Raw genomic sequence first — 24947 nt, forward strand, 5'->3', positions numbered from 1 at the left:
AAATGTGTCAGTCCATGGAATGAGCAATCAATTAAACAATTCATGGGCATTTATACTTTTTCCTGATTACATCTCCTCATCTAATGCATCACGTCATCTAACTTTTAATTTTCAGAACTTTATCATCTATTCCAATCAACTAATGCCACCAGTAATTTCTGACTCATGTTGATTCTCACATTTTTCTCAACAGCAGTTCATTAATTGGGGTGTTTTGTGAGTTGTTTTATTGATCTTAGCAATGACTTATAGGAGGGTTGTTTGAGTTTCCCCATCAGTTTATCCCTATATATACAATTAAAACTTCCATACATTGCAGTAATTGAACTGATTGAAAACAAAATAAGACCAGGACTTATAATCATGCAAACATTAAAGCAATCCATGGTCAAACCATAAAGTCAGAATCATTAAATGCCTAAATGCTACTGAAAACTCACGGTCAGATATCAAACGTGCACAAAGTTGTTGCTGGGAAAAAAAATCACAAACAAATAAATATTTGCCAGTCTTTCAAGAATTTCCAGAAACTTGGACAATGGAAAATGTGTAATGTCAAGATTTATATCGTTGTGACAGTGACATCAGAGATCGCAAACTCCTGCTGTCACATGGTAGCAATGTGCATAGTAATGCAGTTCAAAATGGCGTCCTACAAAAGGAAAACAAAACAGCAGCATGCCAAGATGCAAAGTATTTTAAACAAACTGAAAGCTTCTTCATATAAGACAACCAGTTACAAAATTGTATTCCATTTACATTAGTCATATTTAATGCTATGGCTATGCTACACTCTAAAGTTCACACCAGAGATACATTTTACATCATACTAAATGCTGTCATTAGGTAGAGCAAGAAAATGGAAAAGATTTCTACACTTAAACTACTGTAGGATTTGGCAACACATATAATAACTACAACACTGGTAAGTACAGGGGAGAAAAAGACGGATGATGAGCACATCAGCATTCCCACTTCATTAGCATTTCAGTTAATACATTGGGTAACACAAACATGGAATTATAACTTAGAAGAGGTAGGCAGTGTGGTCTGCTGGCTAAGATATAAAACCACAAGTCTGCTGTTCGAGTCTGTGACTCACCAGAAGTAAGTAATTTCAACTAAATAAGCTTCAATTCAAAAATAAATAATGTATACATCCATCCATCCATCCATTTGCCAACCCGCTGAATCCAAACACAGGGTCACGGGGGTCTGCTGGAGCCAATCCCAGCCAACACAGGGCACAAGGCAGGAACCAATCCCGGGCAGGGTGCCAACCCACCGCAGGACACACACAAACACACCCACACACCAAGCACACACTAGGGCCAATTTGGAATCGCCAATCCACCTAACCTGCATGTCTTTGGACTGTGGGAGGAAACCGGAGCGCCCGGAGGAAACCCACGCAGACACGGGGAGAACATGCAAACTCCACGCAGGGAGGACCCGGGAAGTGAACCCAGGTCCCCGGGTCTCCCAACTGCAAGGCAGCAGCGCTACCCACTGCGCCACCGTGCCGCCCATAATATATATAGTATATGCATATATGTTGTATATATATATATATATATATAAATATAAATATCCTTGTTGCACTATAGTTGTGTAGCTGTAAAGCAAGTTTGGATATATTTCACTACATAAAGAATCTATATAAAATAAAGGTTTACTTTACTGTGGTGCAATCCATAAATTACTTGCACTTGGCCCAATGTTTAAAGACAAAAGGACCACTGCACTTCCTACTATGCACTGAGATAACTAAGCAAACAAGACAATCAGCACTGTGAAAACAATCCCACAAGCAAGCAGCACAAGGCATCACAGAGGTGCCACCAGTGATGACTGAACATTGTAACAAAGACAGCCAAGAAACAGCCACTCATGATGAGTAAATCCAGAATTAGAAAATAACAAAGCAGGCAATGCACATTCCTTTCTCAAGATCAACACTGAAAGAATAAATATGTATCTAAAGCACAGGAACATCCACATAATAATATCAAACTTTTATATTTTAAAGTCTATATGTAGGAAAGCTGCCAGTGGGTAATCAGTTAGCTTTAAAGTACAAAAGGTTACTTTTGCCAACTGCCCATTTGTGACTAATAATAATTAAACATGGACTGTACTTAATGGTGCAAAGGTAAGGTGTTACAGACATTCTTTCTAGGATACTCTCAATGAAAATGAGGGATTTTTAGAGGTAACAGCCTACCCAAATAACATCAGACCCAAGCATATACGCAAAATATAGAAATGCTAAAATTCTTCCTGGTGTGACACAGTGGTTAGCGCAGCTACCTCACGTTTCCAAAGATTTATGTTCAAATCCCCAGCCCGATTACTGTTTGTGTTGGTTTTTCTCCTGTTTTCCTACCACATCCCAAAGACAGGCAACTTATGTATGTTGTAGTGATGCTCCTAATTACTCGAGTGGAGATTGGCAAATTGAACTTCTTTTTTAAGCTCCTTTTTCTGTGCATTACGATAATGACGTTGTAGTGCCCCTCTAAGCCTATAATTACGGTAGTTCAGGAAATGGACATTCGTCTTCCATCTTCTGGTAAACGAGAGTCCTGGAGGGTCCCAGTGGCAGCAGGTTTTGATTCTAACCCTTTTCTTAACTAGTGCACTGTTTTTGCTGCTAATTAACTTGTTTTGAATTCATTTTTATTGACTTGCTTTTTTAAGATGTGTTCCCATGAATTTCTTCATCGTTCCTCTGAATGGCTTCATTTCTTTCCTTAAATGGCACCCAAACAGAAATGAAATGTGAAGTGAGTGAGCCAAGAGAAGACAAACTAAGTCAGGGCCTGATCCACTAACCAATTTCACTCCAACCAGTTGCTTAATTAGGCACTGATTGTTATTTTTAAGTAAACCCATTTTTTAAATACATGGCTCGTTGCTGCTCTCATTATGCAACAGCATACATTTCTGAAATTGTTGATTTTTTCTTTTCTAAGAGCACTGTTAAAATGTGTCAGGGACTTGAGCAGATCAACATTCCTGAGATCTTCATCTTTGTTTAGTTTCAGATATTGTATGACGGACACAGTTTGCTGGTCATATTTTTGGCTTATTTTGTATTTCATTATTGTTTGGCTGCTAAATAAGGAAAAATAAAAAATTAAGGGATCTGAGTCTTCAAGACAAGGCAAATAAAATTAATTCAAAAGAAGTTGAGTAGCAACAAAAACAGGTCACTAATTAAGAAAAGGGTTAGAATGAAAACCTGCACCCACTGGGGCCCTCCAGGACTGGAGTTGGGGACTCCTGTGGTAAACAAATTAGAAATGTTTAATTTTATTTCCTAAGAAACCCTGTACTCTCATGCTGTGAAGTGGGTTAAATAGATGGATAGATAAGTTTCTTCCAGTAATTCTATAGTTTATGGAACTTCCATAAATGATCCACAGGTTAATTTATTGAGATAACTGTCAAGCTCAACTCTCCTCAGTTCATAAACCACACAGGCAATGTCTTTGTGGAACCTACATGTGCTGGTTAAGTTAACTGGCAACATTAATAAATGAGTGTGCAGTGACGGACTGTAACCTCATAAAGCGCTGGTTTAATGCTGCCAGGATGCTCCAGCTCCTTATATCCCCCGGCTGAATTAAGTGGGTTTGACAATGGATGGATGGTTAGTGCTTTTCTGCTGTGCTGGTAATACCTCTTATAGTTTTGATTTTCTAATCACATGTTAAGCATAAGCCAGAGAGTCTATAAATAACAAATGTCAGTCTCAAAGGAAATAAATTTTACTGTTATTAATTTAAAAAATTAATGAGTTAATTTAGCTCTACATATCAACTAATTAATGAAATCAGCCAAATGACATTTAGATATGATTTTCACAAATGCTATCTTGAGGATGCAAAATACAAGCTAAACTGTGTTGTGCATGTTAAAAAGTGTTCCTCTTTAGCATTTCACTATTACTTTCAGAAAAAAACTCAAAATGTAATTGATTATTAATGAGGCAATTGTTTTGATCTGTTAGGAATAAACAAATTATATATAGAACCATATAAATAGCTGCATAGTTTAAAGAAATTATGGCAATTTGTATTAAATTTGTAAATGAAAAGTTTGGAATGCTGCCATAATAACAATAACAGATGGGAATCATTGAAGCAGGCTGTCTCACAGACGTACGGATCACTGAGGAAATGGCAGCTGATACTCATAATATTTTTACGCAAACAAGCTGTGTAGTTTCTGCTCTAAACATGCTGGGCCCGAAGCACTGAGACCTGCATTCTGCCTCTAGAAAAGAAAGATTTAACTCAGTACCAACCTCAACTGGGTATCTCAAGGAATTTGATGAATGGAATAAAACGGTTTAATACTTTTAGTCACTGCAGGGGGGAAAAAATGACAGAGCCAGAGAGGTTAAACAAGGCAAGGCTGACAATCTACAGTAGATGCCTGGTAACTAAACAGCTCAACAGTGCTTTACCAGAATCAGAATACACGTATGCAAATGATTAATGTAGACGTTTTGTTTTAAAGGAACAAAGATCACAATAAATCACAAATACGCATAGCTATGGCTGCCTCTTTAAAAAAAAATAAAAGTTATTGTGGCGCACATGTCACACTGGAAAAACAGTGTTAACTCAATGTGGATTTAATTAAAACATGATAAACATTTTTACTATTGTGAGGTTATTCAGAATACATGATAGTAATCTGGCTCTGTGGCCTAGCTTTGAGACAAAATATAGCTGAAGCCCAGAAGGAGGACTGTTATGTTTTCAGTTAGCAGAAAAGGCTTTCTTAGTTTAAACCAGTTATATCACAGAGCAGAAAATCTCAAAAGGCTGTCACACTTCAGAATGGCCTGACCAGGGCCAACGGGTTAAATAATGCTGCCTGAGACTAAGCCCATTTTTAGTTGGAATTTCAGAGGAAATCTAAAATGATAAACAGACCAAACACATACCAGATGTATTTTGTTGTTTCCTCATTCAATTTCAAAATATTAGTAAATCTGGATGAGTTCAAGTTCCCAATACATCAGATATTTCCACAAAAACACTAAAATAAACCCATCTAGTTTCTTTTAAAATCAATTGTCTGTGATAACATTAGGCAGTTATACATCTTTCATGACTTTTTACCAAAATGGATAACTGGGGACATATCCAGATTTATTTAATCAAATATCACTTGCATGTTGAGTTCTTTCAAATGTGTTTTCATTCTTCTTGCTGCTAGGCAGTTAGTGTCTTTTGAAAGGTGCCAGAGGGACAAATGTTAAAGATGGATTCTTGACATCCTTCACCCTAACTGATCACCAATACACAAATCCCATGGGAAGTTTACTTCTTGTGTAATTCCTAAAAACTGTCATTACTATTACTAAAATGCTGGGTCTCAACTAATGCTCGCTCTACCTTAACACAAATATACTCAAATATCTCCCTTTCCTTTTGTATTATATAATCAGTTTAATTATTTGAACATAATATAACAAAAATTCAGTCACTTGTAATAGTTCCTTGACTGTTAGCACACAAAACCTAATTCTTAAACAGTAATTCACTTCTAATTTGTTATCATAAACACAAATGTACCTTTTCACATAAAGAATTATTATTAAACTAGCCACGGTACATATCAAAGACAGGTAATAGAATAATTAAAATATACTGTATTTTTTATTTCTTGACCTATGTGTACCTTCAGCACTTTTCCCCTGTATTTACATGTGTGAACGTCTCTTAATCATCTCTCAAGCATGTTTCCATAAAGTCTACTTCTTAGACTGTCAATATTTTTGAGGCGCCTTTCTCACTGCCTTTCCAGTTCTATACTTGCCAACTTTGAAAGCGACTCGCTCAGCATCTCTCCCTCATATGCCTTTACTCTTCTCCTTGTGCATCTCTTACGTCACATCACCAAAGCCAAACTGACCAATCAGATTATCTAGAGGGACTGGACACACAGACTTTAGTGTTTTATTATTTAGTAGACATCAACAGTTGCAAGTAAAAAAGATTTAAAATCTGTAGGTGAACAGAATTTACTATAAAGGTTTCTTAGATTTTTCTTCAATTCTAAGTATTCGGTGAATAAATGATTATAACCAGAAATGACCAGAATATGTCTGGGACTGTAAAATACATAACCGATACTGGACATTTATCATATAGACTTTATGGACTACCCCAGCTAGGATAAAATTATGAATAGCAACAACCTTTAGAATTTATACTATAATACTACAATATTACCAAACACTGTATATGTCAACTCTTTCCCACTGTGCATCAGTGATTATTACTGGGGGAATCATTTAAAATAATCTAAAAGGACACTTGTCCAGGTTCAAGAAGATTCACAGGTACTCCAACTAAGCAAAGTGGCAAACATTCACATTTGTATTACTGACATCTTGTTGGGAAGACCGCCAATGTCTTTAGAAATGGCTAGTAGAAAGAAAGTAATGCTATGCTATGAACAATTTGGGATATGTTGCACACAGACAGTGCCCCAGGCAAAAAGAGTAGAAAAGTATGCCAGTCTGTGCAAGTCTTAAATATATATAGCCGAACACAGCTTGAACTGGGAGAAATGTATGGTCTGAAGGTTTCTAAATGAGAAAAGTAATAATAGTAAATACAAGGAAACGACTGTGTTAAAGAAAGGAACTTGTTTAGCTGAGCAAGAAGTGTTGTCTAATCAAAAGACTTCAGCACAGAGGTTTTAGCCTATGAAGTAAAGAGTCACTAATTTAAAACCAGGAAATTTGCAGCTGCAGCCTGATATATGGTGAGGAGTTCAAGATTAAGAGAAATTGTCAAGTAAATAAAAATGCACTTGTCTGAGAAATGGGAAAATAAAGGAATACTATCCAAAAATGGTATTTTTCTTATACGTTACTTACCTCATGCGTTTTGTAGTGATGACCGAGAAAAACATTTAATCTCTTGTTTTCATGGAGAATGACGATAAGAAAAAAGTTTATGATATAATACAAGGCAATGGTGACCTATACAACAAAAAACAATATGAAAAATGTACATGGGGGGAAAAAATTTCACATTACCTGTATTGCATAAGCCACATGTTAGTTATCCAGTTGTTTGGTTACTACATGCAAAACATGTGCATTTTGATACTTCCAGAAAAATCAACACGCATCATAAATAGGAAGTGCATTCACATAAAACTGAGCTTTGTAAATTGGGTTGAGTATTCCTTTAAACAAATACTGCTCCAATTGGTTTATTAGAATTTCATTTTGGACAAGGAAACAGGAACGGAAAGTCACGTGCAGATCATGAGGCAAAAACTATAGTCCAGGCAAAGACGTATTGTTGCTGAGCATCAGCTGTGCTGCGCTTTGATAGTAGGTGTGTGGATGGATGGACTGATAGAGACAGACAGACAGATAAATAGATAAAAACATAAAATGACTGTCTGTGACTTTCATAAGCCACGGCTTACTGAAAAGTTCGCCAAATAAAACGCTTGCTTCATTTTTAACTGCTGACATAATCAGAACATGCAGTGACAATATTACTGTATTTACAATAAAGTAGCTTAAACAAGACCAATGAGAGCTTTAATTCTATTTCTGAGCATTAAAGTGAGTTGGGGTGTTTATAATTTCTGAATATAATCTGCTTTCGTAATCCATCCATTTAAACATAAAGTATACCGTAGTATTACAAGCTACTCTTAACAACAATACCATCTCCAAAATATTTACCAGATTACCTTCAATGTCAAATGTAAACTGCCATGCAAATACTACAAATAATAATGCATATTCACACTTGAAAGTAATGGTACATGCAAATCGCTGCTCCATAAACAGAGCAGACCTCACTTTGTGCTTCTCAACTGCCTGAGGACATGTATAAGCCAAGCTAAAGCTGCTTTGCAATTTCTCTTTCCCAATATGTGATTAGCTGTGCCATGTGAAAGGCACATGACTCTCAGGTTTAAGAACAATGAAGTGATGAAGGGATTGCTTGAAATCCAGTGAAGAAAAAATGTAAAAGCATATGGATTTGTGCTCAAATACTGATTAGACTGACCACTTCTCTCCAGAATTTCAATCATCTTGATGGTAACTGTGTTATTTTTCCTTTCCTCTACAACCCCTGGACTAATCCCAATTCTGCCATGCTGCCTCTCAGGTCGCTCATCTACTCAACTGTGCAATTCACGTTTTTACTTGTGTGCACTTCAGCCTTTAACATTTGATACAGTGTTGATTTGGTAACTTTGTAAAGCACTTTGTCATAATGTACTCTAGGAATAGCAAGGTAAAACGAAGGCTGATTAATTGAGGAAAGCAGACTGGCAGTAATAATTTACTATTTCTGCCATTAGTAGCACATTCTGTAAAGGAAGCCTAATTTGATGCACACATCTGTTGTAAGACAGGGTACAACCTATTATTTAAAATCAGTGGTTCTTATTTGTGGGAGTATGAACCCCCAAGAAGAACATAGGGAATCTCAGAAGGTTGTGAGTAGGGATGTGAATAAGAACTATTTAGATGTTTAGTTAATTTGAAGGTGAAAATCATTTAGAAAGTAAAAATAACAGCACTTAAGCTTTACTCCATCTTCTAATCAAAATGCACTTTAGAGAGAAAATAACGCTAAAGTACAGAATGAACATGCAATTTAACACGGAAGCTGTAAATGAAATATGCACAATTGGATCAAATCAAATACTGTAAGAAAATGAAATTTCACGGACCAACATAAAACATTTTGTGGATCCCTTCTTTGCAGAAGAGTTGCTGCACTAAAGCTTTTCATAACACAGGCAGAAAGCAATAGTGATGTTATAGATAAAACAAAGCAAAGTAGACATAAGGTGTACTTTAGGGAGACTGAGATACTGAAGTGGGTATTATGAGCACACTAAGGAAAAAATGTCAAAACCATCTTGGATTCAAATCATAATATGGTGAGTACAATAAGCAATCTGTACCGTATATAACAGTTGTTGGTTTCAGTAAGCTCTTTCTGCTTTATCCACTAAAAGCACTAATAGAGTTGCTTGCAGGTGGGCTACTGTTCTTTTTACAGATACACTGGCAGGCCAGTGGTGTACAGAACGATACGTTGTTCGTCTCTTTAGTTTTTGTGAAAGAACTTTATGTGCATTTGTAAAATGCTGTTTCTAAAACTCAAGTGTTTGTGCTCTTACCCTTTTATATATATATATATATATATATATATATATATATATATACAATTGTTTTTACTGGAGCTGCAACAGGGGTCACTACTCTTAAACCACATGTATCCAGCAGGCCATTAGCACTTATTGTGCTGTTTTATTAGTTTAATTTTCTTTTATAAAGTAATTCAAATCTAGACTTAATATGACCACAATAAAGAACTCTGTATCATTTCCCAAACCCTGGTGTCATTATGGCTTTAAATGTGTTTTACGGGCACGCGCGGAAATCCCTTTATTTCAGAGTAGGTAGGACACATCAACAGAAGTGCATGTCAAGAGCTTCTGCCAAAGAATTAATTTCTGTCCTTTCTCAAATTATGAGTATTCTGTGTTTTAATGTCTTCTTAGAAGGACACATTACAATAATGTTGATGAAAAAGAAACTACAAACGAAAAAATACTGAGGTTGCAGGGGGGAATACTTGGCAATTTAAGAAAACCAGTTATTTTGTTTCAGGGGTTTGGTATAATATCTTGCATTTTGACAAATGGTTCCCCCTCACTTACTATTCCACACTTTTGGTCAATTTACTCTTTATGTAACTGTGCGTTTTCATTCCCATAATATATAAGCAAATCTCGTATTTGGGTACTATGTATTGTTTCTTCCTGTGGACTAGTATTGGAATGATAAATATTTATAAACATAAAACATTGAATAAACATCAGAAACTCGCTGTCATACTAGCAGATATTCCAGAAGCACTGTGGGGTCTACACAATCTTCCAGATTTCAGCAGAACATGAAAAATAAGTTGAAATTTAAGTCTTTCTATTTTGAGCACTGCAATTTGACTTTAAGTTCAAACTTTTGTGCAAATATCTATGCTTTTCTGATCTTTATACTAAATGTTAACCAAATATCTGGGATTTTAACATCCTAAGACATGATATAAAGTATTCCAAAAATGGTCTTAGCTAATATTTAGAATCTTCCAAAGATGCTGCTCTTATCTATTTTGTAGCCAAGTATCCATTTTTGAAGAGCCATGTTTGTTTGGCTGACATGTAAGACTAAAAAGAATTAAGAAACAATAAGACACTACCAGAAAGCTTGAAAGAGAAGCCATTTTATTCTATTCACTAGTAACATCTCGGTTAGTAGCCAACACTTTCTAAAGAGATTTTCTTATGTGTAGTACCACAATGCATGAAAGAAAGACTGTACTTTATAGTAATTTTACAGTGTTCAATTGCTTTTTAAATTATTTCTTTTATGTGCATTATAAACCACAAAAGACAGACTACTGTTTTATTTAGTGATTTTTCTGAAAACACATTAGCTTAGGCATTGCAAAAGAAAATACAAAACATTTGGACAAACATGATATAGACCAGTAAGCACAATTTCTTTGAAATTATATGATTTTTTAAAACTCTTTAAATTTTTTTTACCAGTACGGATTAATCATCAAAGTATACAAGCACATATTGTTGGGCAAAAATGAAATATAAGTGAAGGTGAACACACATTCTCTTTACTGTTGTTGTTTATAAATACTACTAATACAGCACTACAAATGTATAAAGTGACAAGTGTATGAGAAACCAGAGGGGGAAAAACAGCAAAAAATAAAATAAAAGTAATATAGTAGTAAGACATGGTCATATTTAGAATTTGTTGTTGTTAACCAATTATAATTTTATTCTTGCTACACTATTTTGTATTGTGTTTTAGATGGTAGTTACAATTTTAGGATGATCTAGTGCGGCTGTGGCCATTTTTTGTTCTTTATAGTTGCTAAGCCCATTACTGACTACAGCTTTTAGATTAAATCGATATAGCGATTTTTATCGATCCTTTCACATTAATTTTTTTTTAATCAGCACATTGCAAATAGATTTTCAGGAACCTAAAGTAGCTGACAAGTCTTCTAGTTCATGAATGATTTTCCCACCAAAAGAAAAGCGATCTGTTACTGACTAACATTTTACTTAAATATCCTTTCTGCAAGCAGCATTAAGGCACAGTTTGTTTCACGACTACTTTTAATCTACATTACACTGGGATCAGTGAGAAGATATGATTTTGTTTTCCTGTAATCAACTCTATATTTACCATTGGCTACCTTCTCATGTTTGATATGTATGGGGAAAACAACTACAGTATAATATAGATATTGAAATATTATTTGGGTTAAATACTGTATAATGATTATAGGAATGCCTCTTTTTATTTATCTGTGTTTGTATATACCATAGAAGGAAGGGTTCGGCTCAGGCAAAGTTTTTTTTTTTTTTGTAAAGGGTGAAAGGTCAATTGCAGGAGATTGCACCAGTCAGTCGATCAGAAAGGGGGTATTTCAGAGGAGGATCGAGACTGACAGCCAGTAAGCTGCAGGGTTTTGTTTTGTTTTTTTTTTTTGTGGAATGTTCGGTTATTCTCATGTCAATTTGAATAAAGACGACACCTGTCGTTAATCTGCATCCCGTCTGAATTAGTGCAAAGAGTGATGTGGTGAGCAAGATGAACCAAATTGTGATAAGCAATTCTGCTCTGTTGAGTGGAGTATTTCTTTAATATATGTACATTTGCTGTGATATATTTTCCTAATTGGGAATCAGCTGGTTCGTGTCTGTATCAATTCTATCCAAGAGGACATTGGGAAGAAGATCTCTTAATCAATATATCAGAAAAGGAGTGGAAGGTAGCAAAGCAGAGAATTCACTCGAGTTCTATATGCGCAAAGCATAGAATTATTCAACTAAAAATTATATATCGAGCCCATCTGTCTCGCTTAAAACTGTCCAAAATGTTTCAAGGGCAGGATCCAATCTGCGAGCGCTGCAACCAAGCTCCTGCCTCACTGGGTCACATGTTTTGGGCCTGCACCAAACTAACATCATTTTGGACAAAAATTTTTAAGTGCCTCTCAGACAGCCTTGGTATCACAATCCCTCCTAACCCATTAACAGCTGTGTTCGGTGTTCTTCCAGAAGGACTTGAAGTGGAGAAGGACGAGCAAACGGTGATTGCATTCACTACACTTTTGGCACGCAGACTTATTTTGTTAAATTGGAAGAATCCTAACTCTCCTCTTATAAGTCAGTGGGAAACCGATGTTTTATATTATTTGAAATTGGAAAAAATCAAATTTTCAGTTAGAGGATCTGTACAAAATTTTTTCAAAACATGGCTGGATTTAATCAATATTATTTTAGAATAAGAGAAATTAACTATTACTGCATTTAACTCCCTTCTCCATCTCTTATTTACATAGATATTTACTTCTCCCTTTCTTTTGTTTAATGTTGCCTTATTAAAAAGCCTTAAGCAATTCTCCTTTAACTAAGCTCTCCTTCTCAGGGGTGGGATTTGATTAGTCTTCAAATTTGTTGGGTTATTAATTGATCTGTTTGTATGGAATGATTACAATTAAAATTAATAAAATAAAAATATTAATAAAAAAAAAAAAAAAAATTCTAGTCGTATTTTAAATAAGTATAACTCAAAATGTTCTTGAATTGTTGCTTTAAACTGTCCTAATATCAATACATTTATTGATTAGAGCCGGGGTACACAAGCAATTCACAGATGATACATGAGGGAAACACACACACACACACAAAACTGGGAAAAAGTCACCCCTGAAAAACACAGCAGCTGATCCCGTTTCTTTATGCTCATCTTTACTTCAATTCCATTGCTCCGCTCTGTCTCACAGCGCCCCCTGCTGTGAAGATTCACTCCAACTTCACCCATATCCTTGTTCTCCTCTTCATTGACCAGTGCCAATACCAATTTGGAGTCTCCCGCTGTACCAAGGTACTTTCACGACAATAAGAATCTTAGCAGGTGACTGCTTTCGTTCTTACCTCCTCCACTCTCTCAGTTCCAATCTGCCAACATTACAATATTTTTAGTTTTGGTAAACGTTTTCAGTGTACCGTTGTCTTTTTAAAATTTATACAAATTGTCAGATTAATGCAGAATAATATACAAGGAGGAATAATGACTAATGTTAAGAATTATTAAAAATAGAATAAACATATCTAACATTACATTTTAGTGTTTACTAATATTAATCCAACAACGGAAAGCTTTTGTTTTGGTCAAAGCTATCAACATTCAAGAGCTTTTATCCTTTCTTAAAAATAAATACATGAACAAGTATGGCCAAGAAACAGACTCAGCTTGCACACTATCTTCTGTTTTTTTACCTGTAGTAGTTTGTAAATTGTGAATAATTTTTTTGATCTGAATGCACATATAACTGTATAATTTTTGTATATTAAAAGTATAAAAATTTTACTCTCTCAATTTTTTATTCCCTATCAAACTATGCTACTGGTCTTGCATAAAAAAACAAATTCATGCATTTGAGAAAACCCAAAAGACACACATCTACACCTATACAAAAACTATCAATAATCACTTGTTTAAAACCCAAAATTCAATATTAGGGATAAGGGATTTAAGAAACATGACCTTCAGTTGTTCGTGTCTAATCAAGGTTCAATACTTAACAATTTAAGACTGAACAAATTGTGGCATTTCGAAACATTCAATTCCTGGAGGGGATATGCCAAGGCCTAGAGATATCAAACAACATTTCTCCACATATTTGTCAGTAGTCTACTATAGATATGCATTTATTTTGATTAATGGGTCTACTTGTATCCCAAATCGTGCTGTGTCACTACTGCTAGCAGTAACCAAGGTCCAAGGCCATGCTCTACTTCACAGAATTGGGATTACATTAGTGGCTGGGGGGTGCTGACCAGATGGTATATAGCTTTGGGGGGGCCTCAGCTTAAAAAATATTTACATTTAATAAGAGAGTGTATTTAGAACAAAGAAGTTAAAGCTACTGTGTTTTCTTAGTCTCAAAAGTTTCACTTCGAAGTTTTTTAGTCATACTTTTTATCTATACTTATTTAAAAACCACGTGAGGTCATTTAGAGACAATCTTCAAATTCTGACTTCATTCATTAAGAATGTCAACCTCGGAAGAGCAGCTACCGCAGCCGTTTGAAAACCCCTGGTATACTGCAGTCTACTGAAGATTTTGGAGGCAGACTTGTTAAATTGTAAGGAAAATACATTTTTTTAAAAAAGGTGCAGGTGTTATTATTTTGAATCTAACTTAATCGCAAATCATCAGGTACAATTAGACAATCAAATTAAATTGACAAGTCACTCATCAATTGACAACTATAATGGTTACGTGATGCTTATAAAAGACAGGGGTGCAGGTAGGCAGTGTGATGTAGTGTTAAGGCTTTGGAATTCAGACCCTGAATTTGTGGGTTCACATTTCACTATTGATACTGCGTGACCAGGAGCAAGTCACTTCACCTACCTGTGCTTCAATTGGAAAAAGAAAAAAAAAAAAGAAATTCACTCAAATATTCTAAGTTGCCTTGGATAAAGGCGTCAGCCAAATAAGAAATAATAATGTCGGCCTAGTTACTGATATCCAAGTTTTAGGTCCTTCCTAAAAAAAGTACATCACATTGATAGTTAGGGTTAAATAGAAAGTGCTATGAATTCTGGTTTAAAACCTTTTTTGTTTGTTGACTTTGTTCTTGCTTTTTGTGCCTCAGTATGTACAGTATGTAATTTAAATGTTCCCTACACATGTTTGCTTAAGGTGCTTTAGTTTCTTTTTATATACCAATGACATGCACGTTAAGTTAACTATGATTACAAATAGACTTCATATGGTTAGGTCTATAAACTGGGGCCTGTACTGAGATTAATTGACCTAGCTTCTGTCCGGTGTCCAGTGTTACTGGTTTATGTCATGGCTCATCACTGCATAATGGACTTAGCAGTTTCAAAAACTGAATGGATGATGTTTTAAATGTGCACTGAACTCAGAGTTTGTCAATATGAAGTATGCTTATACAAATAATTAAAATAAACTTCTAGAGATGTGAAATGTTTCTATGCACTCATCCTAATAACCCAAGACAATACAACATATGACTGAAATCTATCCATAAACATTACATGGTGAAGTAAAGAATGACATCTGAGACTTTACAACACATAAGTGAGATGATCTTATTTTATCAAAATAATCATTTAACCTCTTTGAACCTAACAATTCTAAAAAAAATTCTGGATTTTTTTGTGCATATTTCCCAACACAGCCAGATTAACAAATATAACGTTGGAAAGATATTCCTTTTTGAAAATAGAACAAGATAAAAGTAACATCGCAGAGTGGCAATTAAATCCAACGAACAGAAAAAGTAAAACCTGACAGACATAAAGAACTCTAAAAAATGAACACTGTAACATCTTACCTAAATGTATTCAGTTAATGTACTTAAACATTTAGCAACAAATATATGCAAAATCCAACCAATCCAAGTAATGGCTGTCAAGTCTACATTCAATATTCAAATACTCCACCCATCTATTTATTTTAACTCACTACCAATCCTGGCAGGAATCAACCCTTGACAGGATGCCAGTCCATTGTAGGGCATCCTCACACAATGACCCACATGGGACCAATTTAGAATTTCCAAATAACCTAAATTTGTATAGCTGTGAAATGCAAACTGCACATCATTGTAAATTTTGTTAGACATTAACAAAAGGTGTGTGGAAAATTTAATGCTAGCATTACAAAGTTATTAAAAATACCTACTATCAGGCCAGCTATTGATGCGTTTAGACCACAACTTTTATTGACACCTATGAAAAAAATTAAATGTAACTGAATTAGTACTGTTAAAAGCAGATGCTAATAAAAAATAAATAAAAATATTTTTTTTTTGTGATCAGCAATTTTTACCAAACAGCAATCATATCTTTCTAAGTGAAAATTGACCGATTTAGATCTGAACATCACTGGTACGGGGCAGGCTTCCTGTGTACTGAATTTGTCTGTAGAGAAAACATGGCATTGCATGTGCAGAAAATATACAGCATGCCACATTAAAAAAAATGCATTGCACTGATTTTGCAGGAGTGCTCCAGGTTACCTGCAATATATTGCTAGCCAGGCCTTAAGGAGCAATATTCCTTACTTCACACACCAAAAAAAATTTAAACCATCTTTTAATTGAGTTATGAGTTTCTGAAGTGCAAAAATCACATGGAAAACAGAGATTACCATCAATTTCACAAAACAAAAAAATGTGGCTGTTTTGCTCATCACCATTAACTTTCCTAACAAACGAACTGCAATACAGAGTCATGTTGAGTTGGATCACTAAGCAGACAGCAAGACTCAACTCTGAATGGGACAACATATCTCAGGCAAGCACCTACAGTACACTTACTCACAAAGAGCCACTTCATTTATTGCAATTTAGTTTATTCTTATTAATGACACACTTATAAGCCTACAATGCTGTACTAAAATTACAAAAGTAGTATATAAATATGTAACATTATATATAGAAACTAGGACAGTATATTTTTGATAGAATACATCTGAAAACAGGCATCCTAATGTCACATATCAGCCTCAAAATTAATCTGTAAAGCCATATTTACATTGTTTTTTTTCTCCAGGCTCTCCTGTTTTCCTACCATATCCAAAGACACAGATGTTATCCCAGATGTTAAATAAGACCAGCTTGAATGAGCCAATATCTATGAGTAAGGACTATGACGAACTGATGCCCTTGCTCCAAATGCTGCTGGGACAAGCTCTTATCCCCTATATCTCCGCATGATTAAGTAAAATGTTAACACTTATAGATGGAATGGAATAAAAGGAAGACATCCTTTAGACTACTCAATTTTATGGTACACTTAAACAGAATTTTAGGAATTATTTATATTAAATAAAATTAATCTCAATTTCTTTTTTCAATCATGAGTCTAAAGAGGTAAACCTTGCCAAAACAGGCACAGGGCAAAGTCTGTTATTTTTTATGACACATACAGTAACTTACAAATTACACACAAATATGCACTTACAAGAATTCAAGAGGGAAAGCTAAAGGACCCAATTAGACAAAGGGGATTATGTAATCTCTGCAAAGATGGGAGTTTCACCAACTATCAAACTTAGGTGCTCTGGAGGCAACCATAATTTTAAGATGCAAGACTGACTCCACACATATGTATTTTGAGTTTTGAATTAGTGAAAATGAACTGAGAGATTCATGTGAAATACCTCCAAAACAAAAATGGCATCACTCCATCACAAATACCACTGTCAAAAATACAGGTCAGCTATTTTCCTTCACTTCTAAATCAAAGTAAGAAAATATGGGATGCATCCAAAATAAATTTCTATTTTATATCTGGAAGATTAATGTTTATTTTACATTGAGTAGAACTGCTTTTTCTTCCACTGTGTTTTGGAAGACATTGTTCATAATCCTGAACTCTAGAATATTCCCACAGAATATTCAATGTGTTAAAGTTAATGTTCTGACACCTTCTTGTTTCCAGTGTTAGGTAATTTTATTGATTATACACAACCATAAAATAAAATTATAAAGTTCTCCATTCCCTGCTTTTCAGCTTAAATGAAGCAATCACACTTTTGCTGTAATGACTGATGCAGTAACATCTCCCCTAAAGAAGATACTTTATGGGTGTGCCCCCATCTAAGACAGGTCTGGTTTTTTATACCTAACGTGGTTACTACAGCAGGGTCCAGCTCCCCAGAGCTGAGCTGTTCTCACTATTGATGGATAAAAGTAAGGGTATATAGAGTCACAAAATGAAGAATTTGTGATTCTCTGATGAAGCTGGCTGCCAATCTAATTTGGCCAAAATTCACTGCAATGACTCAATCGGTGATCAATAAATTATCTCAATAGCTGATTTTTTTTCAGCATCTGCTTTTCTAAGTGTCATGATAATTAAGTTACAGTGCTCCTTTATGCAAAGTATTACTATACTTGAGAAGGTGCACATGTCATTTTGCGGCCGGAACTTTCTGTAAAAGGATAGTAGCCAGGCAGACATTAGGAGAGATGAACAACGGGTATATTGGTTTTTTAGAAAGAAACTGGACTAACTCCATTGTACTAAAATGTTTCTGAAAAAGCTGAATTTAAAAATAGTACGTTACCAGCATTTTGGTATCTTCGGTTCAGGAAGTAAACATCAAGCTTTCTCTCATTTGCACACACAATGTCCAACTCTTTCTTAGATGTGCTCGGGACACAACGTCCCCTGACTTGCTTTGAAGTGACCATGACTTCAGAGGTGAGAACCATGTTGTTTTGTTGCTGTGTGTTACACCTGGGAAGCTGCTATGAAGAGTGTTGCAGTGGTGCAAACTACAACATGACCAGGAATTCACAGACTCCCCCTCCACCCCCTTATCGCTTTGACTACATGGAGGACCACTCCCCTCTTATTATCTGAAAGCAATCATGACTTCGTAGGGATTTATTCTTTTAAAGCCGTGCTTTGCACAGAGCACTAGGCAGGCGGCTGTCAAGAGAGATGCAATTTGAAGTGCACTGTAATTTGGAGTTCAAGGGGGATTCCCCCTCACCCCATTGCTCATTTCTTCAACACATTTGCAACTTCATGGAAGACCCAAACGCTTCAGTAACGATTTGGTTTCCGGTACTGAGATCCAAAAGCTGGTATTGATGCCAAAGTCAAAAGTTTTGTACCAATCCAACACTAATGCTGGATACGCAAAGGAAATGGATTATAGGGAGGCAGTCTAGTGAAGGTCTAAAACTATTGCAAAGAAAAACTAAGTGTAGTCTATCCAATCTCATCCTGTTAAAAATTATCGGTAAAGAGATAAAATGTCATGAGAATTTAACTTTACAAAAAAGATTGTTTGACAAGAGTTTTTATACTAAATAAATTCTAATTATTTTTATACATTTCTCTTCACTTAGTACAGGGTGCTTATACATACTTACAACTATATAATGCTCTAAGAGCAATTAAATAAAGCTTATAAATGATATATACTGTATGATTATATAGAATCCAATACTTAAAAAATCATTAAAAGTTCTGCTAATTCTATAATTAAGATATGGGCAACTGAGAGAGGAGAGGAAACCAGAACCTATAGAGAAAAATCCATCATTAAAGCTCAGAGTCTACAAGCAGTTATCCCACACAAAGTTGGAGTTCTGGTGATCTAGGCCAGCTGGCTTTCCTACCCCTCCTGGGCATTAAGCAGCTTTAGAGTCCTGGGAGTTAATCCTCTGCCTCCCACTGCAGACTTTTATCATTTAAGAGAACAGCATTTTGAAGTTGTAATGTACACACCAGTATACACTCTGTTAAGTAAATAAGACTTGTGTCATTTGTATCTTCACATGTTAGGAGGATTTTGAAATCAGTCCTATACTGGAGTATACTGCAATATGGCTGTACTTTGTAGTCATTGAATGCTCTCTGCAGCACCATTTTAAATTAAATTAAATCTACGAATTGATCCGCCTAAAAACAATGCTTTGCAGTAGTCAAGTATTTTGCAAATAAAGACATTAATTATCTTCTATTTATTCTCTATACTAAGAAAAATATCTTAATTCTTCTAAACTTTTGAGCTGAAAAAAACAGGCTTTAGATGATGTTGTAAAATATGTGGTAAAAGAGAGAATGGTTCCAAAAATAACAGCTGATTTAAGTGCTGATTCATTTAGATTAATGTGTCAGGTCTTCTGAGGTAAAACGTGACATCAGTGATGTTGATCCATGCATCAATTATAATACCTAGGATGAAGGTACTTACACAAACTACTTGTGAATGAACTACCATAAATCCAAGTACTGCTGGAGAAAGATAAAATGGTGATTCAAGGAAGTACAGTCCGCCCCCTCTAAAGAAGTATGTTCCCTTCAATAATGACTCAATTTTACGGTTGTTCACAAGCAGACAAAAACAAACATATGACACTCACTTTATGTGTACAGTTTATATCCTTTACTTTAAAAAGGAAACAACAAAATAGTAAAAAACAAGAAAAAAATACCATCAAACAACACAACCGCCAAACAAATTCAGAATGAAGAGGTGTGGTGATGACAACATGATTGCTGTGAGCAGATAGAGGATGGTAGCAGTCAGTGAATGGGAGATAGAGGAAGAAAAAATAAAGAGGAAGAGATCCCTTCACAGTTTTCAAATCACCCACATCTTTCAACTCTTTCTCTTTCTGAAAAAGAGAGACAGGCAAGAAGTTGCTACATTGTCCAAATAATGCTGTGCGGTGTCTTTATCCAGACAAGAATAGTATATAGTACTGTTATAATTGCATCAATTTTGGCAAGAGCTGCTAAGTGAAACCATTTCAGTACTATACTGAAAAAACATTCATGAATTATTCAGGTAGGATAATAATTCCCAACTTTCTATTGCCAAATGGATCAACACATTTGACATATTGACAAAAGAAATACCCTATAAGAAGTTGAGAAGTCATTTAAATGAAAGCTTGTGACTAAGTGATAAAAAATGGATTGTCCCCCAATTGGGGTTGGATGACAAGTCCTTGCAAGTCATGAGGAGTCAAAATCCAAATGGAAGTCATTGCTGTTTAAGTCTAAGTTAAGTTGTAAGTCTTTTTGATTTTGTGGAGTCAAGTCTGAAGTCATCAAATTCATGACTGTGATCTAACTCCAGTCCAAGTCATGCAACTCGAGTCCACTTTCCTGCTGTTCTGTACATATACACCCAAAAAAGAATGGTGCTGCCTTGCACACAAAATAGAATAATTACCCATGAAAATGCAACATTAGTTATCATAACTGAAAAGAACATGCGTTATAACACAAAAAAGGGTAATAAATGAAAACCCCTTGCACATGAGGAAACTCCTAAAGCTGATTTCACATTATGTGACTTTTAATCTTGGTGCATGTCAGACTTGGTGCCTGCAACTGCTGATCTTGTTTCTTGACCATGTCAATTTAAAAATCTAAAAATCACTGGTGTTGTCTAATGTATCGACTGCATGCCAACCTTCCAGCACAGCTGTGTTCACCCCTTTAAGTGCAGCCAACAGCGTGCTGCCTTAGAGTTAGTATCAGTTTAACAACTGAGTTCAGCTGTAATCTGCAATTTTTTTTTCCTCCATTTTGTCATGGTACCCATAGCACGACAAGCTTCTCTTGTTTGTGAGGTCCAAAACACCCTTATTACTTTTTCCTATTCATTGCTTTACATGAATTGTACTTCTAGATGAGCATTCATTGGTTGTCAGCTGTCATCTGATTTTTTTAATTTTTTTGATTTGATTTGATATACTTTATTAATCCCCAAAGGTTAGTTGTCTTTTTGCAAGACCAGACCGCAGGGTCAGATATCATGCGCATAGTTCACCCAACGGTGGCGAAGTGGTAGCGCTGCTGCCTCGCAGTTAGGAGACCCGGGTTCGCTTCCCGGATCCTCCCTGCGTGGAGTTTGATTGTTCTCCCCGTGTCTGCGTGGGTTTCCTCCCACAGTCCAAAGACATGCCGGTTAGGTGGATTGGCGATTCTAAATTGGCCCTAGTGTGGGTGTGTTTGTGTGTGTCCTGCGGTGGGTTGGCACCCTGCCCAGGATTGGTTCCTGCCTTGTGCCCTGTGTTGGCTGGGATTGGCTCCAGCAGACCCCCGTGACCCTGTGTTCGGATTCAGCGAGTTGGAAAATGGATGGATGGATGGAGTTCACCCAATGACTAAAAACAAAAATCAAACCTGTTTGATTTTATTGGAGCATGTTGTAGACTAGTCGGTGTGAGTGGCTGTGTATGTCACATTACACAGTCGGCTTCATAGGAGCACAACACTATCTCCAACTCACTAAGATTACATTAATTAAAGCTATAACTGAAATAAAAAAAAAAATCTCATAATGTGACATGGTCTTAACTCAAAACCTCATATCCTGTGGCATACTAGTACATGCATGTCATATTAAGAAAAAAGGGTAACTCAGTATTCTATTTTACACACGTGTTCATTTAGTTTGCAATTATTTCATTAACTTCAGCTTTCATTCATTTCCCAAACACACTTCCAATAAAGGGTCTCAGTGGTTTGGAGCCTATGATAGCAAATTGGGGCCGAGACACAAACAAACCCAGATTAAGATGCTAGTCTGTCGCAAACTACAGTGATGCATATACCCACTTTTACTCATACAAGGCAAATTCCAAAAGGCATTTTGGCCTAAGAAGCACATTTTTGTGTTTTATTAAAAATAAGATCATAGGGTGAAAATCTACATAAATAATCGGAGATCATGCAAACTGTGTTCTGACAATGCCCATATCAGTACATAAAACCTGGACTTTGAGCCACACTGCTGTTCATCTTAGCAATTATGTATATATCTTTGCAGTTAGCAACTTAAAACAAAAGCATTCATATTTAATGTATCCATTTAAATACATAACATGTTTTGCAGTTATTTATAATATCTTTCCTATACTGTAAAATTACTAAATGAACAAAATTATAGTGTTGTCATGACTGACCATCCAGCCATCTAGTTTCAAACCCATTTAAGCCAGATCTGGGTTACTGGGACCAGGGCCTATCTTGTCCATCTTCGAATTGCCAATTAATATAACATGAACATCTCTGGAATGAGAGGAAAGCAGAAATATCCACAGAAAACCCCTAAGCAGAAATGTGGTCCCTGTTAGTACTTGAATCAAGATCTCCGTAAGTTTGACATAGCAGTACTAGCCCCACTGGCTACTTGTCACCCCCAGTTATTGTACACACTAAAATCATGAATTTTTTTGCTGGCTCAGTTCTTCAGCTCACACACCCAATTACATCACTGTTTATATCTTTACACATAAGACACAGTGCTCATATGATTTGACATGAGTTAAGAAAAACAAACTTCTACATGCTGAGCAATCAGGTGACGCATCTTGTTGAGGGAAAAAAAGCATTTCAAAAATATTTTGCATTTCTTCAACATAGCACACAGCATTGACCCACAATTGCCAGAAAGACATCTTCTTACATCTACTTTAGATAAATTAAGTATCTTATGGTTATCCATTAAACAAAAGGTTCATCCTTTCCTATCTGTCAGGTGGGACTTTAAAATAATATAAACTGATCACAAAGAGATTGTCGGCACAAAAAATACCAAACAAAAAAAAGTCTTCAAGGCTTTTGTTTTTCTTTTCAAAAATATTTTAAAAGTATAGGAATAAACATTTAATGTATGATAACCTCATGAATCTTGTTATGCCTCTTTCTAGTTCAGGCCTAATATCACAACTATTATTTTGCTTGGTGACAGTAATAAATCTGCCACCATCAGAGACTCATTTCAGTTTATTTGGCTTATTACTTAAAGATGCTCTGCACATTCCAGTTAACAGTTGGTCACTAAGGTAAACCCCTGGTTCTCCCACTAAAGTAAATTAGGAAGGACTTTTCCAAGTCTCAAGTACAGTGTATGTAAGAAGCAAAGAATCTGTCCACATGCAGTGCCTATAAAAATGTTCACCCGCCCTTGGAGGTTTTCATGTTTTATTTATATAACACTGAATCATATTTTTGACACTTATCAACAAAAAAGACTCTTTAATGTCAATGTGAAAACAATCTGTGCAAAGTGGTAAAATACAACACACAAAATATTTGATCATGTAAGTATTCAGCACGTCAAGCCATTATTAGTTGATGCACCTTTGGAAGACATGGCAGCCTTGAGTCTGCGTGTACAGGTCTCTATCAGCTTTGCACATCATGACAATTCAATGTTTCCCCATTCTTCTCTGCAAATCTGTGACATACCTGGTGCAGCCAATTGGTTTTAGAAGACACAATTAGTTCAATGGGAATTCCAAGGGAAGACAGTAACCCCAGCAGTACTAGTCACCTTGAGGTTAAAAGGCTTTTCAGACAAAGAGACAAACTTAGCTTACAGTCGGGAGAGCCTGTTATAATATGTTTTGTTATTAAGTTTAATGTCACTGTTCTCTGTGCCCACTGTTATGGACTCATTCATACAGGCAGACCAAGTATGGTACGCAGGGGCACAGAATCAGCATTTAGAATTGCCGAGCCAAGCACAGGACTAGAGAGCCAAAGACAACTGGAGAATTGAATAGTCAGCCTAAAGACAGACTAGTATATTTCTGTCTTCTGTCAGCACACCATCCTCTTTCCTTTTTGGGAGAATGAGAACTGTATGTAGGCATTGTGCTATTCCTGTATTTTTGAAGGTGGGGTTTGAGTCCTTTCCTGTCCTTGTTTGGATCCATAGAAGGAGCCTGCACATGGAGCAACCAGAGTATAAGGATGGACCTATGGCCAACACACTTTGAAGCTGCCGGGTGGAAGATTATGTCTTCCGTCCGGTGAAAATCCTTTCAGCGTGGCAACGAAAGATGGCAGACTGCGTAGGTCAAGACCCTCACATTGCTTGATAGAGTCTGTCATAAGCTTCCCGTCTGTAATACCGCGTGAACCCATCAGTAAAGAGCTAAATTATCCTTTATACTTCTCGTGTAATCTTGTAACCGTCATATTGCATGCTGGGGGGGATAATACCTTTTTTATTTATAATTATTTAAATTCAGGTTAATTAAAACGCTGCAATTGAAAAGAACACATTTCCAGAGAGCTAATGCCTCTTAAGGAAACAGAGCCCAGCTGGAATAAGGAAAAGAGAACAGAGGTGAAAAAAGATATAGGAGTTGGTTAGGGGAGTACTGTTTGTGTTATCGTGGATAAGCATGGTAGAGCACACTACCTTCATATTAAAGGAGCTAAAACAACTGTGGATCTCAGGTTTACTTATTTACCTATTATGTTATTACTATTTTGCAATAATAGTAACACTATTACTTCT

The 24947-nt window shown here is 35.8% G+C and overlaps 1 protein-coding gene across 2 annotated transcripts in view; it reads right to left on the minus strand.

Annotated features, from left to right (window-relative positions):
* Positions 1–24947, minus strand: part of fer (fer (fps/fes related) tyrosine kinase) — a 396648-nt gene that overhangs the window by 352544 nt on the left and 19157 nt on the right. The gene's annotated exons all lie outside the window — the stretch shown is intronic.

This window comes from Erpetoichthys calabaricus, chromosome 7 (assembly GCF_900747795.2).
Source record: "Erpetoichthys calabaricus chromosome 7, fErpCal1.3, whole genome shotgun sequence".
NCBI lineage: Eukaryota > Metazoa > Chordata > Cladistia > Polypteriformes > Polypteridae > Erpetoichthys > Erpetoichthys calabaricus.